We start from the raw sequence: 17,345 nt of genomic DNA on the forward strand, positions 1-17,345 counted from the left end.
GACCGGCGGAGGCGGTGCGGGCAGAACCAACCCGAGTTCCTGCCGCCCTTCCTAACCGGCTGTCCATGGGCTGGGCAGTGCTGGAGAGGGTGGAAAAGGAAGGAAGCAGGACCTGCGCCCAGGGAGGCCCAGGCTCTGCTCCGAGGGCAGATGGCGCAGGGGCTGGGTTGGCCCTAGGAGGAAGGAGAAGGGGACAGAGGCCTGCCGGCCGCGCCGGCCTGCGCTCCTTGCAGTCTAAACAAAGGCCAGCGGGGGAGGCTCCGGACGGTGAGGCTTGGGGAAGCCACTGATCCCTGGCCCTAGAGGGCCAGATCGGGGGCGCCCCAAGGACCCTATCTTGCTGGCAGTGACTGCAGTCGGGCCGTGGAGTGTCGCCTGTGATTCCGTGGTCCCTACGGGCAAGAGCTCCCATCCCGGTCTGAAACGGTGAGAACCGCAAGCTCCGATGGGGGCGGGGAAGGACGAACTATAATTCCCTCCCCACTGTACGGAGCCCAGCAGGGCCATCCGCAGGAGGCCGGCGGGACCCTTGCCTTTCTCAGGACTGAGAGGCTTGGAGGACCGCGGTGTGAGCTGCGCGGCAGAGTGCGTTCTGCAGGCGCGAGACAGGAGACGCGAACCCGCGATCAGGGCCCGAGTGCGGGTGCGTGTCTGCGGGTGCCGCTGGGCTGCGTGCCGGCGAGGCATGCGCGTGGCGAGGCGTGCGCGTGGCGGGGTGTGGCTGGAGGTGTCAATGTGCAGCTGGAGGGGCTGCGCGCGTGGGTGAAGGAGGGCCATATGAGGGGCTGGAGTGTGTGGGAGACAGGCGTTTCCTTGGGTCTCCGTGTGGCCGCGGGGCGCAGGGCACGGTCGAGGGCGCTCGAAGGCTGCGTCCGCGTGAGCCGAGGAGCGCGCGGGGCGGGACGCGGCGCGAATGCGCGGGAGGCACGAGGCGCGCAGTGCGTGTGTGCGCGTGTGCGCGGCGCGCGTGCCCCGCAGTTCTCAAGGACACCTCGGGGAGGCAGCGGCGGGGCCGGTGTCCGGGTGACGTCACCGCGCGCCCCAGTGATAATCGCCCGGTGCCGGAGCGGAGCGCGGATACGCGCGGAGGCAGCGGCGGCGGCGGCGGGCGCGGGGACAGTTGCATCGGGGCCGGGCCGGGCTAGCAAGATCTGGGCGCCTGCAGCGTGGACCCCGTGGACACTCGGCTCGCAGCCGGCCTGCGACGCTCGGGGACTTGCCTGGCTCCCTTCTCGGGGTTCCCGCGCCCTTCTCCGCCCAGGGCAGCAGCGCGCGGGGCCCCCGGGAGCCGAAGAGCAGGCGGGAACTGGCGGCGGCGCGGGAGGCGCAGGCAGCGGAGGCGGCAGCAGCGGCTCCCGCCGGGACTGGTAATTACGCTCGGGGCCGGGCCGGGGCGAGCCGGGCAAGCGGCCTCTCTGGGTCTCCCCGTCTTTCTCTCCACGAACAGCTCGAGCGCCTTCTCGCGGGCCCGCTGCGCGCGGAGAGGACGAGCTCGCTGGGTTGTAAAAAGAGACGAGTTTTCATCTTTGAGCATCGAGATTCGTTCTTTTAACCGCATTCGGTGCGCGCTCCTGGGTCGGCACGGGCAGGGGGACGGCAGGGGAAGGCAGCTGCGGAGGAGCTCGCGCCGCCCAGTCGGAGCGGTTCTGCGCCCCTCGGAGCCCCGCGGGAGGCGGCCGGGTGCGCACGCGCTCACCACCCCCACCCCCGGAATCCGTCTTCGCGATTCCCGGGCGCCCCAGCTCCAGGAACGCCCGGAGGGACGCACTTGGGGGCCCACTCTCTGCCGCGGAAAGGGGAGAAGTGTGGGCTCCTCCGAGTCGGGGGCGGACTGGGACAGCACAGTCGGCTGAGCGCAGCGCCCCCGCCCTGCCCGCCACGCGGCGAAGACGCCTGAGCGTTCGCGCCCATCGGGCGAGGACCCCACGCAAGCCCGAGCCGGTCCCGACCCTGGCCCCGACGCTCGCCGCCCGCCACAGCCCTGAGGGCCCCTCTGCGTGTTCACAGCGGACCTTGATTTAATGTCTATACAATTAAGGCACGCGGTGAATGCCAAGAGAGGCGCCTCCGCCGCTCCTTTCTCATGGAAATGGCCCGCGAGCCCGTCCGGCCCAGCGCCCCTCCCGCGGGAGGAAGGCGAGCCCGGCCCCCGGCGGCCATTCGCGCCGCGGACAAATCCGGCGAACAATGCGCCCGCCCAGAGGGCGGCCCAGCTGCCGGGCCGGGGATCTGGCCGCGGGACACAAAGGGGCCCGCACGCCACTGGCGTCGCGGGGCGGGTGGGGGCGGCCGAGGGCGGCCGAGGGGGGAGCCTGCGGCCCGGGCCAGGCTGCGGCCAGCCGGCCCCCGGCCACGTGTGTCCGCAGCGCGGAGCGCCCAGGCGCCCGCAGAGGGCGGCGGGGGCCGGGAGACAAAGGGAGGGTCCACGGGGAGCGGCGGGCGGGTGCGCGGGGCGGCGGGCTAGGGTGCGGCGCTGTCCGCGGTGCTGGCGGCGGGGCGGCCCCCGCGGGACGGGAGCGCGGCCAAGTGCGGCCCTCGCCCCCACAGCGGGCGCCCTGGACAGTTGCCACGGCAACGTGGGAGGAGGTGGGGCAGGGTCTGAGGTCACCGCTAAGTCTGCCCTTCCTCAGGCCGCTGCGCCGCGGGGCGGGGCGGGGGCGGCGCTCGCTGTGGCCCCGGAGCAGCCCCCGCAGCCCAGGACCAGGCTCGCATGGGGACGGGGGTCTGCGTCCGCGTCCAGGGTCCAAACGAGGGCGGTGGACACGCCGGACCGCATCCCGCCCCCAAAGCCCGCTCTGGGCTGTGCAGGACCAGGCACGTGAGACTCCGCAGCCCAGGGAGAAAATGACAAATCCCTCCCCCGCCGCCATCTGCAGCCGCAGTGACACCCACTCGGGTTTGCTGCAGGGGTTTTTTTTCTGTCCCCGGAAGCCAGCGCCACCTGCTGACGCCCGGCACCGCCTCTGCGCCGCCTCCCCCGCGCCCATCCCAGGCCCCGGCTGGGCTGTGATGCCCCGGTGACGGTGACGGTGACGGTCAGAGGACGACCCCCTCCCCAAAAGCCCCCTTCCCCTGGGGCGAGTGCCAGACCTGGCTTTGCAGCTTTGCCTCTTTCCTCTTAACCAGGTAGAGGCTGAGCCTCTCCTCCCCGGCTTCAATCCGAGGCAGGAGTCTGAGTCGCCTGAAGTTCTCCCAGCTCCAGGCCCAAGGCAGGGAGCAGAAGATCAGGATAAAAGGAACCATTTGAGTTTCAGGCAGTGGCATCTCCACCCCCACCACCGCCGCTGCAGGGCCACAAAGGGAACCTGCCTCTGCGGCTGTCCTCAGCACAGACCTCCAGCCTCTCCACCCAAGTCGCCTGCTGCAGACACAAGCAGGAGCCACTGGTGCCTCCATCTTCCCACCCCCACCCCAGTCAGCCAGGCAGAGTCAGAACACGGTCCACCAGTCTCCTCAGGGGCAGGTTCCCCCTGGAGGGCACAGAAGTGGCATAGGCAGCCCCAGCAAGCCCCGGCCTGACCACAACACCGACCCCGGGGCTTGGTGTCCCCTTCTTCCTTCCTCCCGCTATGAGGGGACAGGCAGCATCCCCCAGGGGCACTTCTGGTCCTAGAGAAGGGGAAGGGGCCCCAGGATCATTCCAGGACAATACCAAAGGGACTGGTGGGAGTGGGGTGTTCCTTCAGGGTACAAGATGTGGCCTTAGCCTAGCTGGAGCTTCCTCTTGGAGCTCTGACCTCCAGCCTGGCCCTTCCCTCGGAGGGAAGGTGGCCCCTGGCTGCTCCCTCCCCTGGGGCCAGAGATGGGGGCTGGGGCTTTGTTCTTGTACCACTTTCCTTCCTGGGGAGGGGACTTGGCTCCTGGCCAGAATGGACCTTCCATGTCAGTAGCCTGGGGAGGGGGACACTTGAGAGCTGGTGGGAGCACATGGGCAAACTGCCCTTGGCACTGTCCCTAGACAGTCAGTCTCTGTGGGGTCTCCTAGGAAGAGCTTCCTGGACTCTGTCACGGTCAGGGAGCTACCTCTCCTGATGCCTGCCCCCAGTGGTGCACCTGGGCCCCAGCCCCCAGGGCAGACTTGTGGTTTCTGGGCTGCAGCTCAGGGGGAACACGGAAAGGTGGGCAGCCCAGTAGGTATGGGGCACACGGTGGGAAGCTCACTGCGCAGGAGCTGCAGAGCTGAGTGCGCACCTTCTTGGGCCAGGCCTTACCGTAGCTGTAGCACCGCCTGCCGCAGTGCGGGGAGGGCCCCATGTGCCACACGGTCCACTCGGACCTGCAGCAGCTGAGCTACTGGCCTCAATGAGAGGCCCTTGGGGCAGGGGCCACCATCGCCATGCTTTGCAGCCAACATGGACTGCCCTGCATGTCCAGCTCAGCCTCTCCTCCTCCTGCTCACACCCGCAGCCACAGTCACAGACATGCTCACACAGTCTCACCTCCCACGCACACACAGACACTGCCCGCCTCCACTCAGGAAGAGCTGGGCACATACCCCCAACTGAATCCTCAGCACCCAGCCTGCATTGGGTCGGCTGCCAGGCAGTGGTCCTGGTGGACAGCAAACTTGAGCCAAGGGCTTGGGACACCCTCTGACCAGACCATGACACCCAGCAAGGCCAGCTCAGGGCTATCCAGCAGGGCCCTCCCCAGTGTGGGACCAGAGGAAGACATCCCTTCCCTGGCCCAAAGATTTTTATTCTGAATAAAACCTAATAAAGCTGCTGAGGCTGAAGCCACAGGCCCCACAGTCCCCTCTGAAATTCCTCCAAATCCCCCGGTCCACGAGCAGCAGAGGTGGGAGGAGCTGCAGGGGCCAGGCCACAATCAGCAGGGGCCAGGGCAGCCAGTCCCTCTATTCTGCAGCCCCTGGGCTCCACCCTGATCTCACCTCCAGGTAGGGCTCCCTGTGTGGCCATTGGCCAGGAGCCCCCACCCTCCTTCCCCTCAAGTCCAAGCCCCCCTGGCGGGTCTCTGGCCAGGGCAGAGATTAGGAGCTGGCTCTCAGCCCCCCTGCCCCTGGCTGCCTCCTGGCCGTGCCCATAAGCCGGGCTCCTGGCAGTGATGACCCCAGAGCTCAGACCCTCACAGCCCAGCCTTCACCCCTGGTGCCCAGACCAGCTGCTATTTTGGGGCTGTGGGTGCCAGGAACAGTTGGCAGCTGGGTGGGGTGGGGCATAGGGGATAATGTTTGGGAATGAATTAAAAACTGAAAAATGAAATGATACAGGGTGACCCCCTCCAGCTTATTAGAGGGATGGAGAGGCCTTGCCCGACAGTGAAAGCACAGAGCAGAGAAGTCTGCCTCTGCTTGGTGACCCTGTCCCAGAGGTGCCAGGAAGGTAGCAGGGTCTTCTCAAGTCACCGCTAGCCAGGGACATGGGCCAGAGGCAGCCCTGGAATCCAGCAGGCTTGGCACTGGTCCTGGGACCACTCATGACATGCACGTGCACACACAGACACCCTGGAGCCTTATGTCCTGTGGCCCCCAGGGCTGCCACAGAGCCAGAAAGCAGGACCCTCCTTCACATGCACCGCCATAGCCACACTCCTCCACCCTGGACTCTGGCCTGGCCTGACGGAGGCTGCTGGTTATTCACCAGATGGAGGCCCAGGCTCCATGTCTTCAGCCACCCTGCCCTGCCCCAGCATCAAGTTCCCTCCGCACTCTATTTCCTCCTTGGTAGAGGGGAAAAATAAAGCCAGTGTCTCCCAGGGTTGCCTCGGGGTAACCGGTGGCAACACCATGAATGAGATCAAGAAGAGGCTCTCCAGGGGAAGCTGAGGCCAGGGTGGGGCCCAGCCCGGGGCTGGGGATGTGTTTCAGGGGGAGCACGGCCAGGCACCTGCCCCCCGCCACTGCCCCACCTTGCCATCCTCATCCCTTCAGGGCTGAGACACACAGGTCATTCCGGCTCCTTTTCTGGAACTCAGCATCAGCCAAGCCATGATCGCCACAGAGATGGCCACACCCCTCCTCTTCTCAGCTTTGCAGCCCCCACCCTAGCTGGCCAGGCCAGATCCCAGAAGGCAGCCCTCACCACCCAGAAGACTCACAGCAGGAATACAGGGGTACAGGGGCGGAAATAGGCCCTAGTGCTGGGGAACAGGAGTGTTTCAGGGGAGACTCCCCCACCACAAGCCATTTCCACAGATGCTCTGATGGAGCCATGGGGTTGGGGGCCAGCTCAAAGCCGAGGGCAGCTGAGCCCCCTCCTCAGGGCCATGAGTGGTAAAACTGAGCCAGATGGAAACACACAGCCCCTCTGCATCCTCAGCAGATCTCAGCAGACCTGGTCGGGTTGCTCCTGAGATGCTGTGGCCCCTGCAGCTCCTTCATTCTCTGGCTCCCCAGCCCCAAGTCACCACCAGCTGGGAACATGGGCCAGAGGCGCCCCAGAATCCAGTGGGCCGGGCATTCCAGCCTGGTCCGGGGGCCGCTCTGCCACACAAGTTTATGCCGCCACCTCTGAACGCTTGGGAGGCATGTGGGCTGGGCTAGGGCGCAGCCACTCTGGACCCTCCTGCTGAGAGCCCCAGCTGAGACACAGACCCTTGGCCAACCCCAGGAATGTCCAGCCCTGTGAGCAGGATCTGAGCCCCACATGAACAAATGACCAAGACCAGGCTGGGGACCAGGCTTCCAGGCCCAGGCTGCACCCGGTCCACACACACAGCACATAGGGTCAGTGCTCCCTAGTGGGCACGTCTCTGCAGGGACAGGATGGAGATGTCCACGCAGCACACAGACCAAGCTGAGGTAAGGTCTCAAAGTACAACCATGTGACACACAAGCATCCACCTAGGGGCACAGGCAGAACTCCCCAACACACCTCTTGGCTACCTCGGTATGTGTGGCCAGGCCCTCCTGCAGGTGCCTGTACTTACCACGTGAGGGCGCCCTGGAGCTGCCACAGGATCCTGCACCCCCGGACAGGAATGGGGAGAGACCCCGGGCAGAATCAGGCCCCAGAAGGACCTGGAGCATTGCACAGACACGAATGCCGTCTGCATGAGCAATGTGTGGAGGCAAGCCCCTCCCCACGGGGAGACTGCCCTTTGCCCCACACACCTCAGACCAGGGGAGGAGGGACACACGGGGGCCCTTGCACACCAGGATGCTCTTTGTTCATTCATTCGTTCATTCAACAGATATTTCTGAGCCCTTCCTAGGAATGGAGCCACAAGCACCCCCAAGGTCCAGGTGGGCCTGCAGGGACAGGACCTCCATGGGTAGAGAGGGTAGTCTGGGCTCTGCCTGGAACCCGTCTGGAACAGAGCGGGAGCATCCTGGTCACAGTGGGCGGGAAGGCGGGGCCCCCTCAGCTATTGGTACAAGGACACAAGGGCATGTCTCAGACTCCTGGAGTCAAGACTTCACCGCTCTGTGCTTCCCTTCTGGAAGCTGGAGGGTAAGTTTAGACATGTTCGTTCAGTAAATGTCAGCGGTCATCATCACCATAATCACTGCCACCATCAGTACCATCACCACCATTATCATCAGTAACATCACCACCATCAACATAACCATTGCCACCATCATCATTGTTATCACCAGTAGCAGCAGCGGCAGGAGCACCATCACCATGGACCCTGCAGAGTGGGGCCATTTAAACTCCCTCTGGCTGGTCCTGTTTTCAGTTCTTTGAAGCAGTGGGGATGTGGGAGAGATGCAGATCCACTGAACTGTGGCCACCCAAAGGTCACTCCATAGACCCATATACTTCTAGGAGGGTGACTGCATGCTGAGGACACAGGAGGGGAAGCTACAGGGCCTCAGTGCCATATCAGCCTGGTGATGCTCAGGTCCCCGACTCCACATAAGGACAGCCCTCCTCTGGCCACAGAGGCCCTGGTCATCACCGCCTAAGCAGCCCCTGACCCGGCTAACTTTGGACAGTCTCCAGTGTCCCTTCCCCATAAGTCTTCCCAAATGTCTAGAGAAGACCCCGTCTTGGCCCCCAAAAGGTATTTCTGTGACTTCACACCCAGAGAAGTGCAGAATCTGCTGGGGGCAGGTAGTCCTGCTTAGAAGACATAGTGGCTATCCTGGGCAGAGTGGCACCCCCTGTCAGAGCCCACCTGCCAAAAGGCTGGAGATGTCCCAAGAGCCTGAGGACCAAACAGCCCACAGAAAAGCCCATTTCCAGCCAAACCCCACCTTTCCTCATGTGCAGACCCCCCAAGAATTACAGACCTGAGGAGGTGCTGTGGCTTGCACCCAGACAGAGCAGAAGGCGGATCCTTCCCAAGGGGCTCCTGTTTATCTGGGACCATTATCATCTTTACATTAGTTTTACACGGCCCATGTGTGTGCACCTGTGTGTGCCTGTATGCATATGTGCATGTGTGTATACATTTGTGTGCATGTGTGTGTGTGCACGTGCATGCCTGGGGATGCCTGTGGGCATATGATCATGTGTGTCAGTGCGTGCCCATGTTGGGGCATATGATCTTGTGTGTCGGTGTGTGTCCATGTTAGGGCCTATGATTGCGTGTGTCGGTGCGTGCCCATGGTAGGGCATGTGATCATGTGTGTTGGTGTGTGCCCGTTAGGACATATGATCATGTGTGTCCGTGCGTGCCCACGTTGGGGCATAAGATCGTGTGTGTCTACGCCTGCTCATGTTAGGGCATATAATCACGTGTGTCGGTGTGTGCCCATGGTAGGCACATGATCACACGTGTCAGCGTGTGCCCATGGTAGGGCATATGATCACGTGTCTGTGTATCCCCATGGAAGGACACATGATCATACATGTCGGTGCATCCCCATGTTAGGGCACATGATCACGTGTGTCGGTGCGTGCCCACATTAGGGCATATGATCACATGTGTTGGTGCATCCCCATGGTAGGGCATATGATCACGCATATCTGTACGTGCCCATGTTAGGGCATATGATCACAAGTGTCGGCGTGTGCCCATGGTAAGGCATATGATCACGTGTCTGTGTATCCCCATGGAAGGACACATGATCATACATGTCGGTGCATCCCCATGGTAGGGCACATGATCACGTGTGTTTGTGTGTGCCCACGGTAGGGCATATGATCACGCATATCTGTACGTGCCCATGTTAGGGCATATGATCACACGTGTCTGCGTGCCCATGGCAGGCATGTGTGTTGTGTGCACGTGTTTGTGTTGTATGTTCTCTGTACATGTGTGCATGTATGTGCCTGTGTGCACCCAGATGCTCATGCATGTACGTGTGCTTTTGTGTGCACCTGTGCATTTGTGTGGGGGGGGGTGCTGAGGTACAGAGAGCAGCTCCAAGGTAGGAAAGAACCATCCTGGGCCCTCCGGACTCCCAGAATGCTCAGGCCCTCCTGCCTGGCAGTCTTTGCCCATGAGGATGTTCCGGCTGGAAGGCTCTTCTCATGCTCCCACATCCCTTTCCCAACTCATCCTTCAGGTCCCAACTTGGTCTGTCTCAGAGACCACCATGTGCGTCAAAGCTCTGGCACTCCTGGGGCATGGGCTCCCCTTGGCCTCCACTTCCCGAAGCCGCCCCACTCTCAAGTCCCTCACCAGCCACTAGGAGTGGTGACTGGCAAGGAGAGGCCAGACCGGGATTAGTCACCTGGTGTGGCTAGTCCACCTCCTTCTCCAACCAGGATCCACCCTCCCGGGCCAGGCAGGTCCTCCTCCACCCCATTCTGACATCTGCCTGGTGGCATCCCTCCCCAGATAGCAGCCTGAGGACCTGTGGAGGGGGCAAGAGCAGAGCAAAGCAGGCTCTACACTGCCTCATGCAGGGACCCCCGGCTGAGTGTGGCCCAGAGTGGTCAGCCCCCAACATCAGCTGCTCCCCATACAGCCCTGGGGCCAAGACACCCTCAGGGATGTCTTCCATCCCAGGAAGGCCAGGTGGGACAATTTGCCTTCCGGGCAACACACATTCCTGCCTCCCGGTGCCCTGTGTCCCCTGGGCCTCCACCCACTGTGTAGCACAAGCATGTGTCAACAGAACCCTGTGGCCAGGCCCCTGAGTGTCAGGAAGTCCCCTAGAAGACTGAGCTGCCTGCCCCTGGCTCACAGAGAGGTGGGGGGCAAATGGGGGTCTGCTTGGAGCAGGGCAGTGGCAGAGAGAAGGACCAGCCCCGAGGGGCTTGGGCATGGCAGGGATTGGGCCTGCCCTCCAGGTCTCTCTGGACACTCTTACCCCAGCCCTTGGCCTCCTCAATGCCACACTTAACCAAGTCCCCCTCAGACCACAACCCCATGCCCTCGCCTGCTCCTGACCCTCAGACACAGGTGCCCAGCTGCCAATGCTGTTCCCGCCTCCTGCACCCCAAAGTCCCCTCACCTCCTGCCCTGCCCTGACTTGATGTGGCCTCACATCCCAGCCTCTGCTCTCTCTCCCGTGCTGTGCCTGCCCCACCCCCACCTCCTGCACCCCAAAGTCCTCTCACCTCCTGCCCTGATGTAGGCTCACATCCCAGCCTCTGCAGTCTCTCCAGTGCTGTGTCTGCCATCACCCTGCCACCTGCCTCCCCGCCTGTTGGACAACAAGCAACTGTGCTTGTTGGGAAGACCGCAGACTTCAGGCCCCACCCCAGGGCTCAGCAGCCTCCAGCCTGGCCCTCACACACCCCTACCTCCTTGGGAAAGGTTCCAGGACACATACGGTCCACACCAGCCTCCTCCTCTGAGCTGCCGTGGCCAGCCGTCCTTGGCCTCAGATCATGTTCTGTCAGTCCTGGTCCCCTGGCCCCACTCCCTTGAAGTAGCCAGTGACCAGAGCCCCAGAAGGTTCAGTTGCAGGTTCCAAGTGAATTTAGGGATGGGGAGACTGGGGAGGCCCTGCTGGAGCTGCATAAAGGCACTTTCAGTGACTGGGGGCCTCCATGCTGGCCATGGTGCTGCCTGTACTTCATGCAGCCCAGGGTCCTGCACTCTGGGCCCTTTCCTGGGGGAGGAAAGAAACCCAGACATCAGCCCTGGGGAGGTGGAAGGACCCCAAAAGGGGCTGAGCCCCAGCCACTAGCCACTCACCGATCCACCGGTGAGCGGGGCTGGAAATCGGCCTCCGGCGGGATCGTCTCAGGCTCAGGCACGAAGCACAGGGGCCCTGTCCTAAGTGGAACTTCCATCTGCAGCAGGTGCTGGGTGTGAAGAAGCCAGTCTCCCGGGGGTGGGGCAGGGGGTACGGACGGCTGTCACTCAGAAGGACTTCCCACCCGGGATGGTCAGTCTCACAAACAACAAGACCACCCTAGGCTTACACAGACCCCAGAGGGCAGGGCCCCTCAGTGCCTCTCAGGAAGGCAGAAGGGGCTGTGGTCCTGGCCCAGTTCCTGGGACTCCTGCCTCAGGCTGCAGGCACTCCCTTTACTCTGTGCACTTGCAGGGATGAAACCCACCTCCAACTCCACAGACTCTACTGCCCAGGGCTTCCCCAGCCACAAAGGAGAGCTTGTGCCTGGGACAGCGACCACCCCCAGGACAGAAACACCCCCTCGTGGGACTCCTCTAGGACCCACTGTCCCATGTGGGACCGTTCCACAGGTGCTACTCTTCCAGGGCGCAAATCCCAGCGTGCTCCTGGCCACACCCACGTCCCAAAGCTCTCCGGCTGTCCCTAGGCCTGCAGTCTGCTGCACCGTGCTCCCACAGTGGGGCCCACTTCCCTGCTCCACCAGGCTGCTCCACACAGCCCTGGCACCCCTTGCCCCCTGCCCACACCCCTCCAACCTCGTACACAGGCAGAGGCCCCGCCCAGCCTCCACCCAAGCACACCTCCGGCCTGGTCCACCTGCAAAACCAAACCTGCTGGACTCGTCATTTCCCCCAACCAGCCTGGCTTCTCCATGAACAACCCCCCCAAGTTGGGGACTGCTCTCCTTGGTGATGACAAGGGTCCCCCACTGGTGTGGCCCCTCCAGACCTTGCCACGACCTCAGTGACCCCCCATTGTCTCCCCATCCTGCAACTTGGGATGTTGAGGCTTTTAAGTTGTCAAACTAGAACAACTCGAGATGAGGACCTCGGCAGGGGAGCTGGTGACAGGAGGATGGATCGCCAGGAGGATGGATGGCCCAGAGCTCAGAAGAGGTGGTTGAGGTCCCAGCCCCAGGGGACCCAGCAGGAAGAAGCCAGACAACTTCTGAGGCTCCCACTGAACCCAGACCCCACCAGGCTGAGGGGCTTGCACCTGCGGAGGAGGAGGGAGGAGTCACCCTCTGGAGTAGGCAGGGGAGAGGGGTGGAGAGCAGTGGCTTTGCATCCTCCTGTTCTTGCCCAGGGCTCCCAAAACAAATGCCACCCCAGCACACAAACCACACAGGCACACAGACACACATGCACACACACCACACAGGCACACACCTGTGCACAACACACCACAGACATACCACACAGGCACACACACAGGCACACACGTGCACACACACCACAGGCACACACACGTGCACACACACCAAACACGAGTGCACACACCACACAGGCACACACACAAGCACACTCAAGTGCACACACCACACGGGCACACACAGGCATACAAACACAATTGCACATACGTTCTCACACAGACACACACGGGCATACATACTACATGCGCATATCTACACATATACACGCATGCACATAAGCATCACACTACATGCACAAACATGCAATACACACGCAGACACATACACAGCAACCAAATGATCAAGGAAAGGGATCAAAATATTAACAATAAGTGAATCTGGGTGAAGAGTATTCTCTATACTATGCTTACTCTTGCAATTTTTCTGTATATTTGACTTTATTTCCAAAGTAAGTTTTTTAAAAAAGGAATGCCCTCGCCTCTCCAGCCACCACCCCGTACCACCCCCTCGAATACACCTCAAGCAGCTCTTCTTGATGTTGGGACCAGAGTCCCTCTCTCACCGCTCCTCTGCAGGGATGCAGTGTCCCCAGCTAGTGAAGACAGACACCTGTGCCCCCACCCCAGCCCCAAGCTGCTGCTTGTCCCTGCACCTCCAGGTGCTCACGCCCAGCCCCAGGGTGCAGCAAGCTTCCCAAAATATAAGGGGGAGGGGGAAGGGAGGCCATCCCATCCCTGAGGCCTGGCAGAGCAAGTTGGCCTAGGGACCTGGTATTCTGAGGCCCCGTCAAGGCCACCCTCCTGCACACCTGTACCCAGACTGAGGAATGACCTCACCTGCCACCTGCCACCATCTTTGGAGACGGCTAGGGCTACGTTAGCCCAGCTTGGCCCAGCCCAAGCAGCAAACTGCACCTTGAGGTCTCCTCCTATGATGAGAAGATCACGGCAGAAGCCGGCACTTGGGGGAGGCAGGGGAACCATGACACCAGCTCTGGACGTCCCCCTCCTGCCTGGGCTGGACACCGACCCTAGGCACTTCTCACCCTGAAGCACACCATTGCCCACCCCTGTGCCCTGGATCCTCCACAGGGCCAAGCGGGGGATGCTGTCCCAGAGAACCTGGACCCTCCACAGGGCCAAGCGGGGGACGCTGTTCCAGAGAAACAGCTGCCGCCCACCTACAGAAAGTCTCCTCTTCCAAGCCTGACAGTTCCACAGGACTGAGGCAACACTCTTCCTGGTCTCACAAGTGGTAGCCAAAGCCCAAAGCCCCCAAGGGCCTCATCACCTGTGCACCACCTACTCCACTCCCATCCCCTCAGAAGCTGCCCTGGGGCTGCCCAGGGGCTGCCCAGCCTGCAGGGGCCCAGCCCTGTCCATGGCAGCATGTCAAGGCTGCCCTCGGCCCTGAAGGAGACCCTTCCCACCCCACAGCTTCTCCCAGCACCAAGCAGTGGCGCTGCGGTGTCCGAGCTCCCCGTCTGCCCATAGGAGCCCTGCCATCACCCACGGGAAGCAGCACTGCAATCTCCGAGCCTCACCCTCCGCAGGACACCAGGAGCGTCAGCATGCTGTCATCCACAGAGCCCCGTGACAGGCATGTGCTGGGCTATGGCTTCCCATAGCTTAGGACCGACTTCGGGCAGCTCGCCCTCTCCACGGCCACAGAGCTCGGAGGAGTGCCCAAGAGGCACCTCGGTCCAGGATACACTGGAGGCCCCTGTGCCCAAGCTCTGCCCAGACGTTAGCAGTTGCTGGTCCTTCTTTGACTCTGGGTGGCCAGGACACTCGCGGGAGGGAGGGTGCTGGCCCCAAACAACCCCACAGGCCGTGTGGACTCCCCAAAGGCAAAGGGGCCCCGGGCAGACCTGTCCTGAGATAGGAGCCTCAGCCCTGGGCCACAGCAGGAAGCCAGCAGGTCTGGTGGGCACCCCCGAAACTTAATGGAGTGGAGGCCTGGGCCTGATGCTCATTCCGACACCTGAAGCCTGATTAGCTCAGCAAGTCTAGCTCCCTCTTGCATGAGCCGAGCGACGCAGCAGGGCGAGGCCTCGCCCGTGCCCAACGCTGACGCTTCCACCTGGTCCAGCTGGTGACAATGTATGAGACACCTAGGCCTGTGGCCGGCTGCCAGGAAAGGAGGGAACCTAGACTGCTGTTCACCATCTGAATACCCCGTGACTTACCAGCAAGCAGGCCACTCTCTCACACCTCCACCAGGGTCGCCTCCCAGATAATCCTTCTCAGTCATAAGGAGGAACTCTTGAGAAGAGACCTTCCAGGGAGGAGCCTGGTGGCTCGAGGAGCCTCTGAACCGGGCTTCTTTTTGCTGTTTCCTTTTTTTTGAGACGGAGTTTCACTCTTGTTGCCCAGGCTGGAGTGCAATGGTGCGATCTCAGCTCACCACAACCTCTGCCACCCTGGTTCAAGCAATTCTCCTGCCTCAGACTCCCAAGTAGCTGGGATTACAGGCATGCGTTACCACGCTTGGCTAATTTTTTTGTATTTTAGTAGAGATGGGGTTTCTCCATGTTGGTCAGGCTGGTCTCAAACTTCTGACCTCAGGTGATTGGCCCGCCTCAGCCTCCCAAAGTGCAGGGATTACAGGCGTGAGCCACCGCGCACGGCTTTCTCTTATCATGTAAGCACTATGAAGGAATAAGCGAGCCTTTTTTTTTTTTTTTTTTTTTTTTTGAGACAGAGCCTTGTTCTGTCACCCAGGTTGGAGTGCAGTGGCATGATCTCGGGTCGCTGCAACCCCCGCCTCCCGGGTTGATGCCATTCTCCTGCCTCAGCCTCCCGAGTAGCTGGGACTACGGGTGCCTGCCAACACGCCTGGCTAATTTTTTGTATTTTTAGTAGAGACGGGGTTTCACCATGTTAGCCAGGATGGTCTCGATCTCCTGACCTCGTGATCTGCCCGCCTCGGCCTCCCAAAGTGCTGGGATTACAGGCGTGAGCCACCGCGCCCGGCCGAGGCGCTTCTTTTTTATTTTTATTTTTTGAGACGGAGTCTCACTCTGTCACCCAGGCTGGAGTGCAGTGGCACGATCTCCGCTCACTGCAAACTCCGCCTCCCGGGTTCACGCCATTCCCCTGCCTCAGCCTCCCAAGTAGCTGGGACTACAGGCGCCCACCACCACACCCGGCTAAATCTTTGTATTTTTAGTAGAGAGGGGGTTTCACCATGTTAGCCAGGATGGTCTCAATTCCCTGACCTCGTGATCCGCCTGTCTCAGCCTCCCAAAATGCTGGGATTACAAGCGTGAGCCACCGCGCCCGGCCGAGGCGCTTCTTTTAACTCTAGATGTGTGCACCCGAAAGTTAGCCACAGTTACGTGATGGAGCAACTCCAGGCTGCAGGGAAACGTGAGCGCCGGCTGTGGGGATGCGCGGGGAGGAGTGCGGGCCACCAATGCCTCGCCCACACTGTGTGGAGTCCACGGGACGGAGACGGATACTGAGGGGAGCCATGAGTTGTGGTCTGGTGACTGAAGTCACAGAGTAACGGGGCTGCCCTGAGCTGGGAGCCGAGGTGCGGACTCCTTTCTCATGGGCCTCCTATGGTGAGATCACAGCAGAAGCCGGCCTGGGCTTACAGCTGGTCTCCAGCCAGAGAGGGCATTTCTGTCCTACCAAAGACTGCAACAATTCTGGACAGCGAGGGGCCTGGAGGGACAGGATTCAGCCCAAAGTACCATAGGCCACACGTTTCCTCCATGTCATCCCCTAGCCTGGCCATTTAAGACCCAATGCAGACAGCAACCTGCAGAGCCAGCCTGTAACCCACCAGAAGCCCGGAGCACACTTGGGCTTGCACCTGAGCTACCACCCAGCCCCTCCAAGGAAACTTCTACAGCCAGAGGCACCTCAAACTGTAAATCCAGCTGAAGGCTTTTCCAATAGCTTGCAATTCATTATGACATTTAAGAATTCTAGCATAGGCCAGGCTCAAGGGCTCACGCCTGTAATCCCAGTACTTTGGGAGGCCGAGACGGGTGGGTTACCTGAGGTCAGGAGTTCGAGATCAGCCTGGCCGACATGATGAAACCCCATCTCTACTAAAAATACAAAAATTAGCTGGGTGTGGTGGCACGTGCCTGTAATCCCAGCTACTTGGGAGGCTAAGGCAGGAGAATCACTTGAACCCGGGAGGCGGAGGTTACACTGAGCTGAGATTGCACTCCAGCACTCCACCATGGGTGACAAGAGCAAAATTCCATCTCAAAAAAAAAAAGAAAAGAGAATTCTAGCATGGTGGGCTTTGGGGAGGGGCAGAGGGAAAAAGGAATAGGGCTCATGTGGCTGGCTTTTAGGGAGGCAGGGGTGAGAAATACTAACAACTTACAGCTCTTTATAAAGCAAAAGGAGATGAAATCCCTCCCCCGCCCCCCCAGTTCTCACTCCACAAACCTATGCCTTTCGGTTCTCCCTTCCCCTGGTAGGCCTGGCTCCTTGCCTGGCATCACCATGCACCACGAATGCAGGCAGGAGGCCCCAAACACCCAGACACGGTGTCAGTTCTACAGAACTTTCCAAGTTGGCAGAGGGAGAAGCCACTGCCTCCTCCCGTTTGGAGGCCTCAGGGGAGGTGTTGTCTAGACCGCCCCACCCACTATCCACTCACAAGCCAGTCAGCAACTACCACTTGCCAGAGTCCCTGCCACCACCTCCCACGCTGTGGGGACAACAGCATCCACTTCTTCCACAACGAAACAACAAAGATAAAGCACGGCACCTGTCGTCATGCTTGCCACCTTTCAGCACCTCTCGGCCCAGCATTCTGAAAGCCGGGAACTCATCTTTAAAGGAGGCCAGGACTCGAATACATGCAAGAAAATGGCATAAAATGAAGGAATTAGCCACTCGAGGTTGAAAACACACTTCCCTAAAATAACAGCAGCATTTGGAGCTGCAGGTGGGAGCACACAGCCTACCTCTAACTGGCCTGTCAGAACAGACACGTTTTCCCGTTCTCATTTTGTGTTTCCTTAAACCAACTACTAACTTCTGGCAGAGGTGGTGA

Source organism: Gorilla gorilla, chromosome 21 (assembly GCF_029281585.2).
Source record: "Gorilla gorilla gorilla isolate KB3781 chromosome 21, NHGRI_mGorGor1-v2.1_pri, whole genome shotgun sequence".
NCBI classification, from domain to species: domain Eukaryota; kingdom Metazoa; phylum Chordata; class Mammalia; order Primates; family Hominidae; genus Gorilla; species Gorilla gorilla.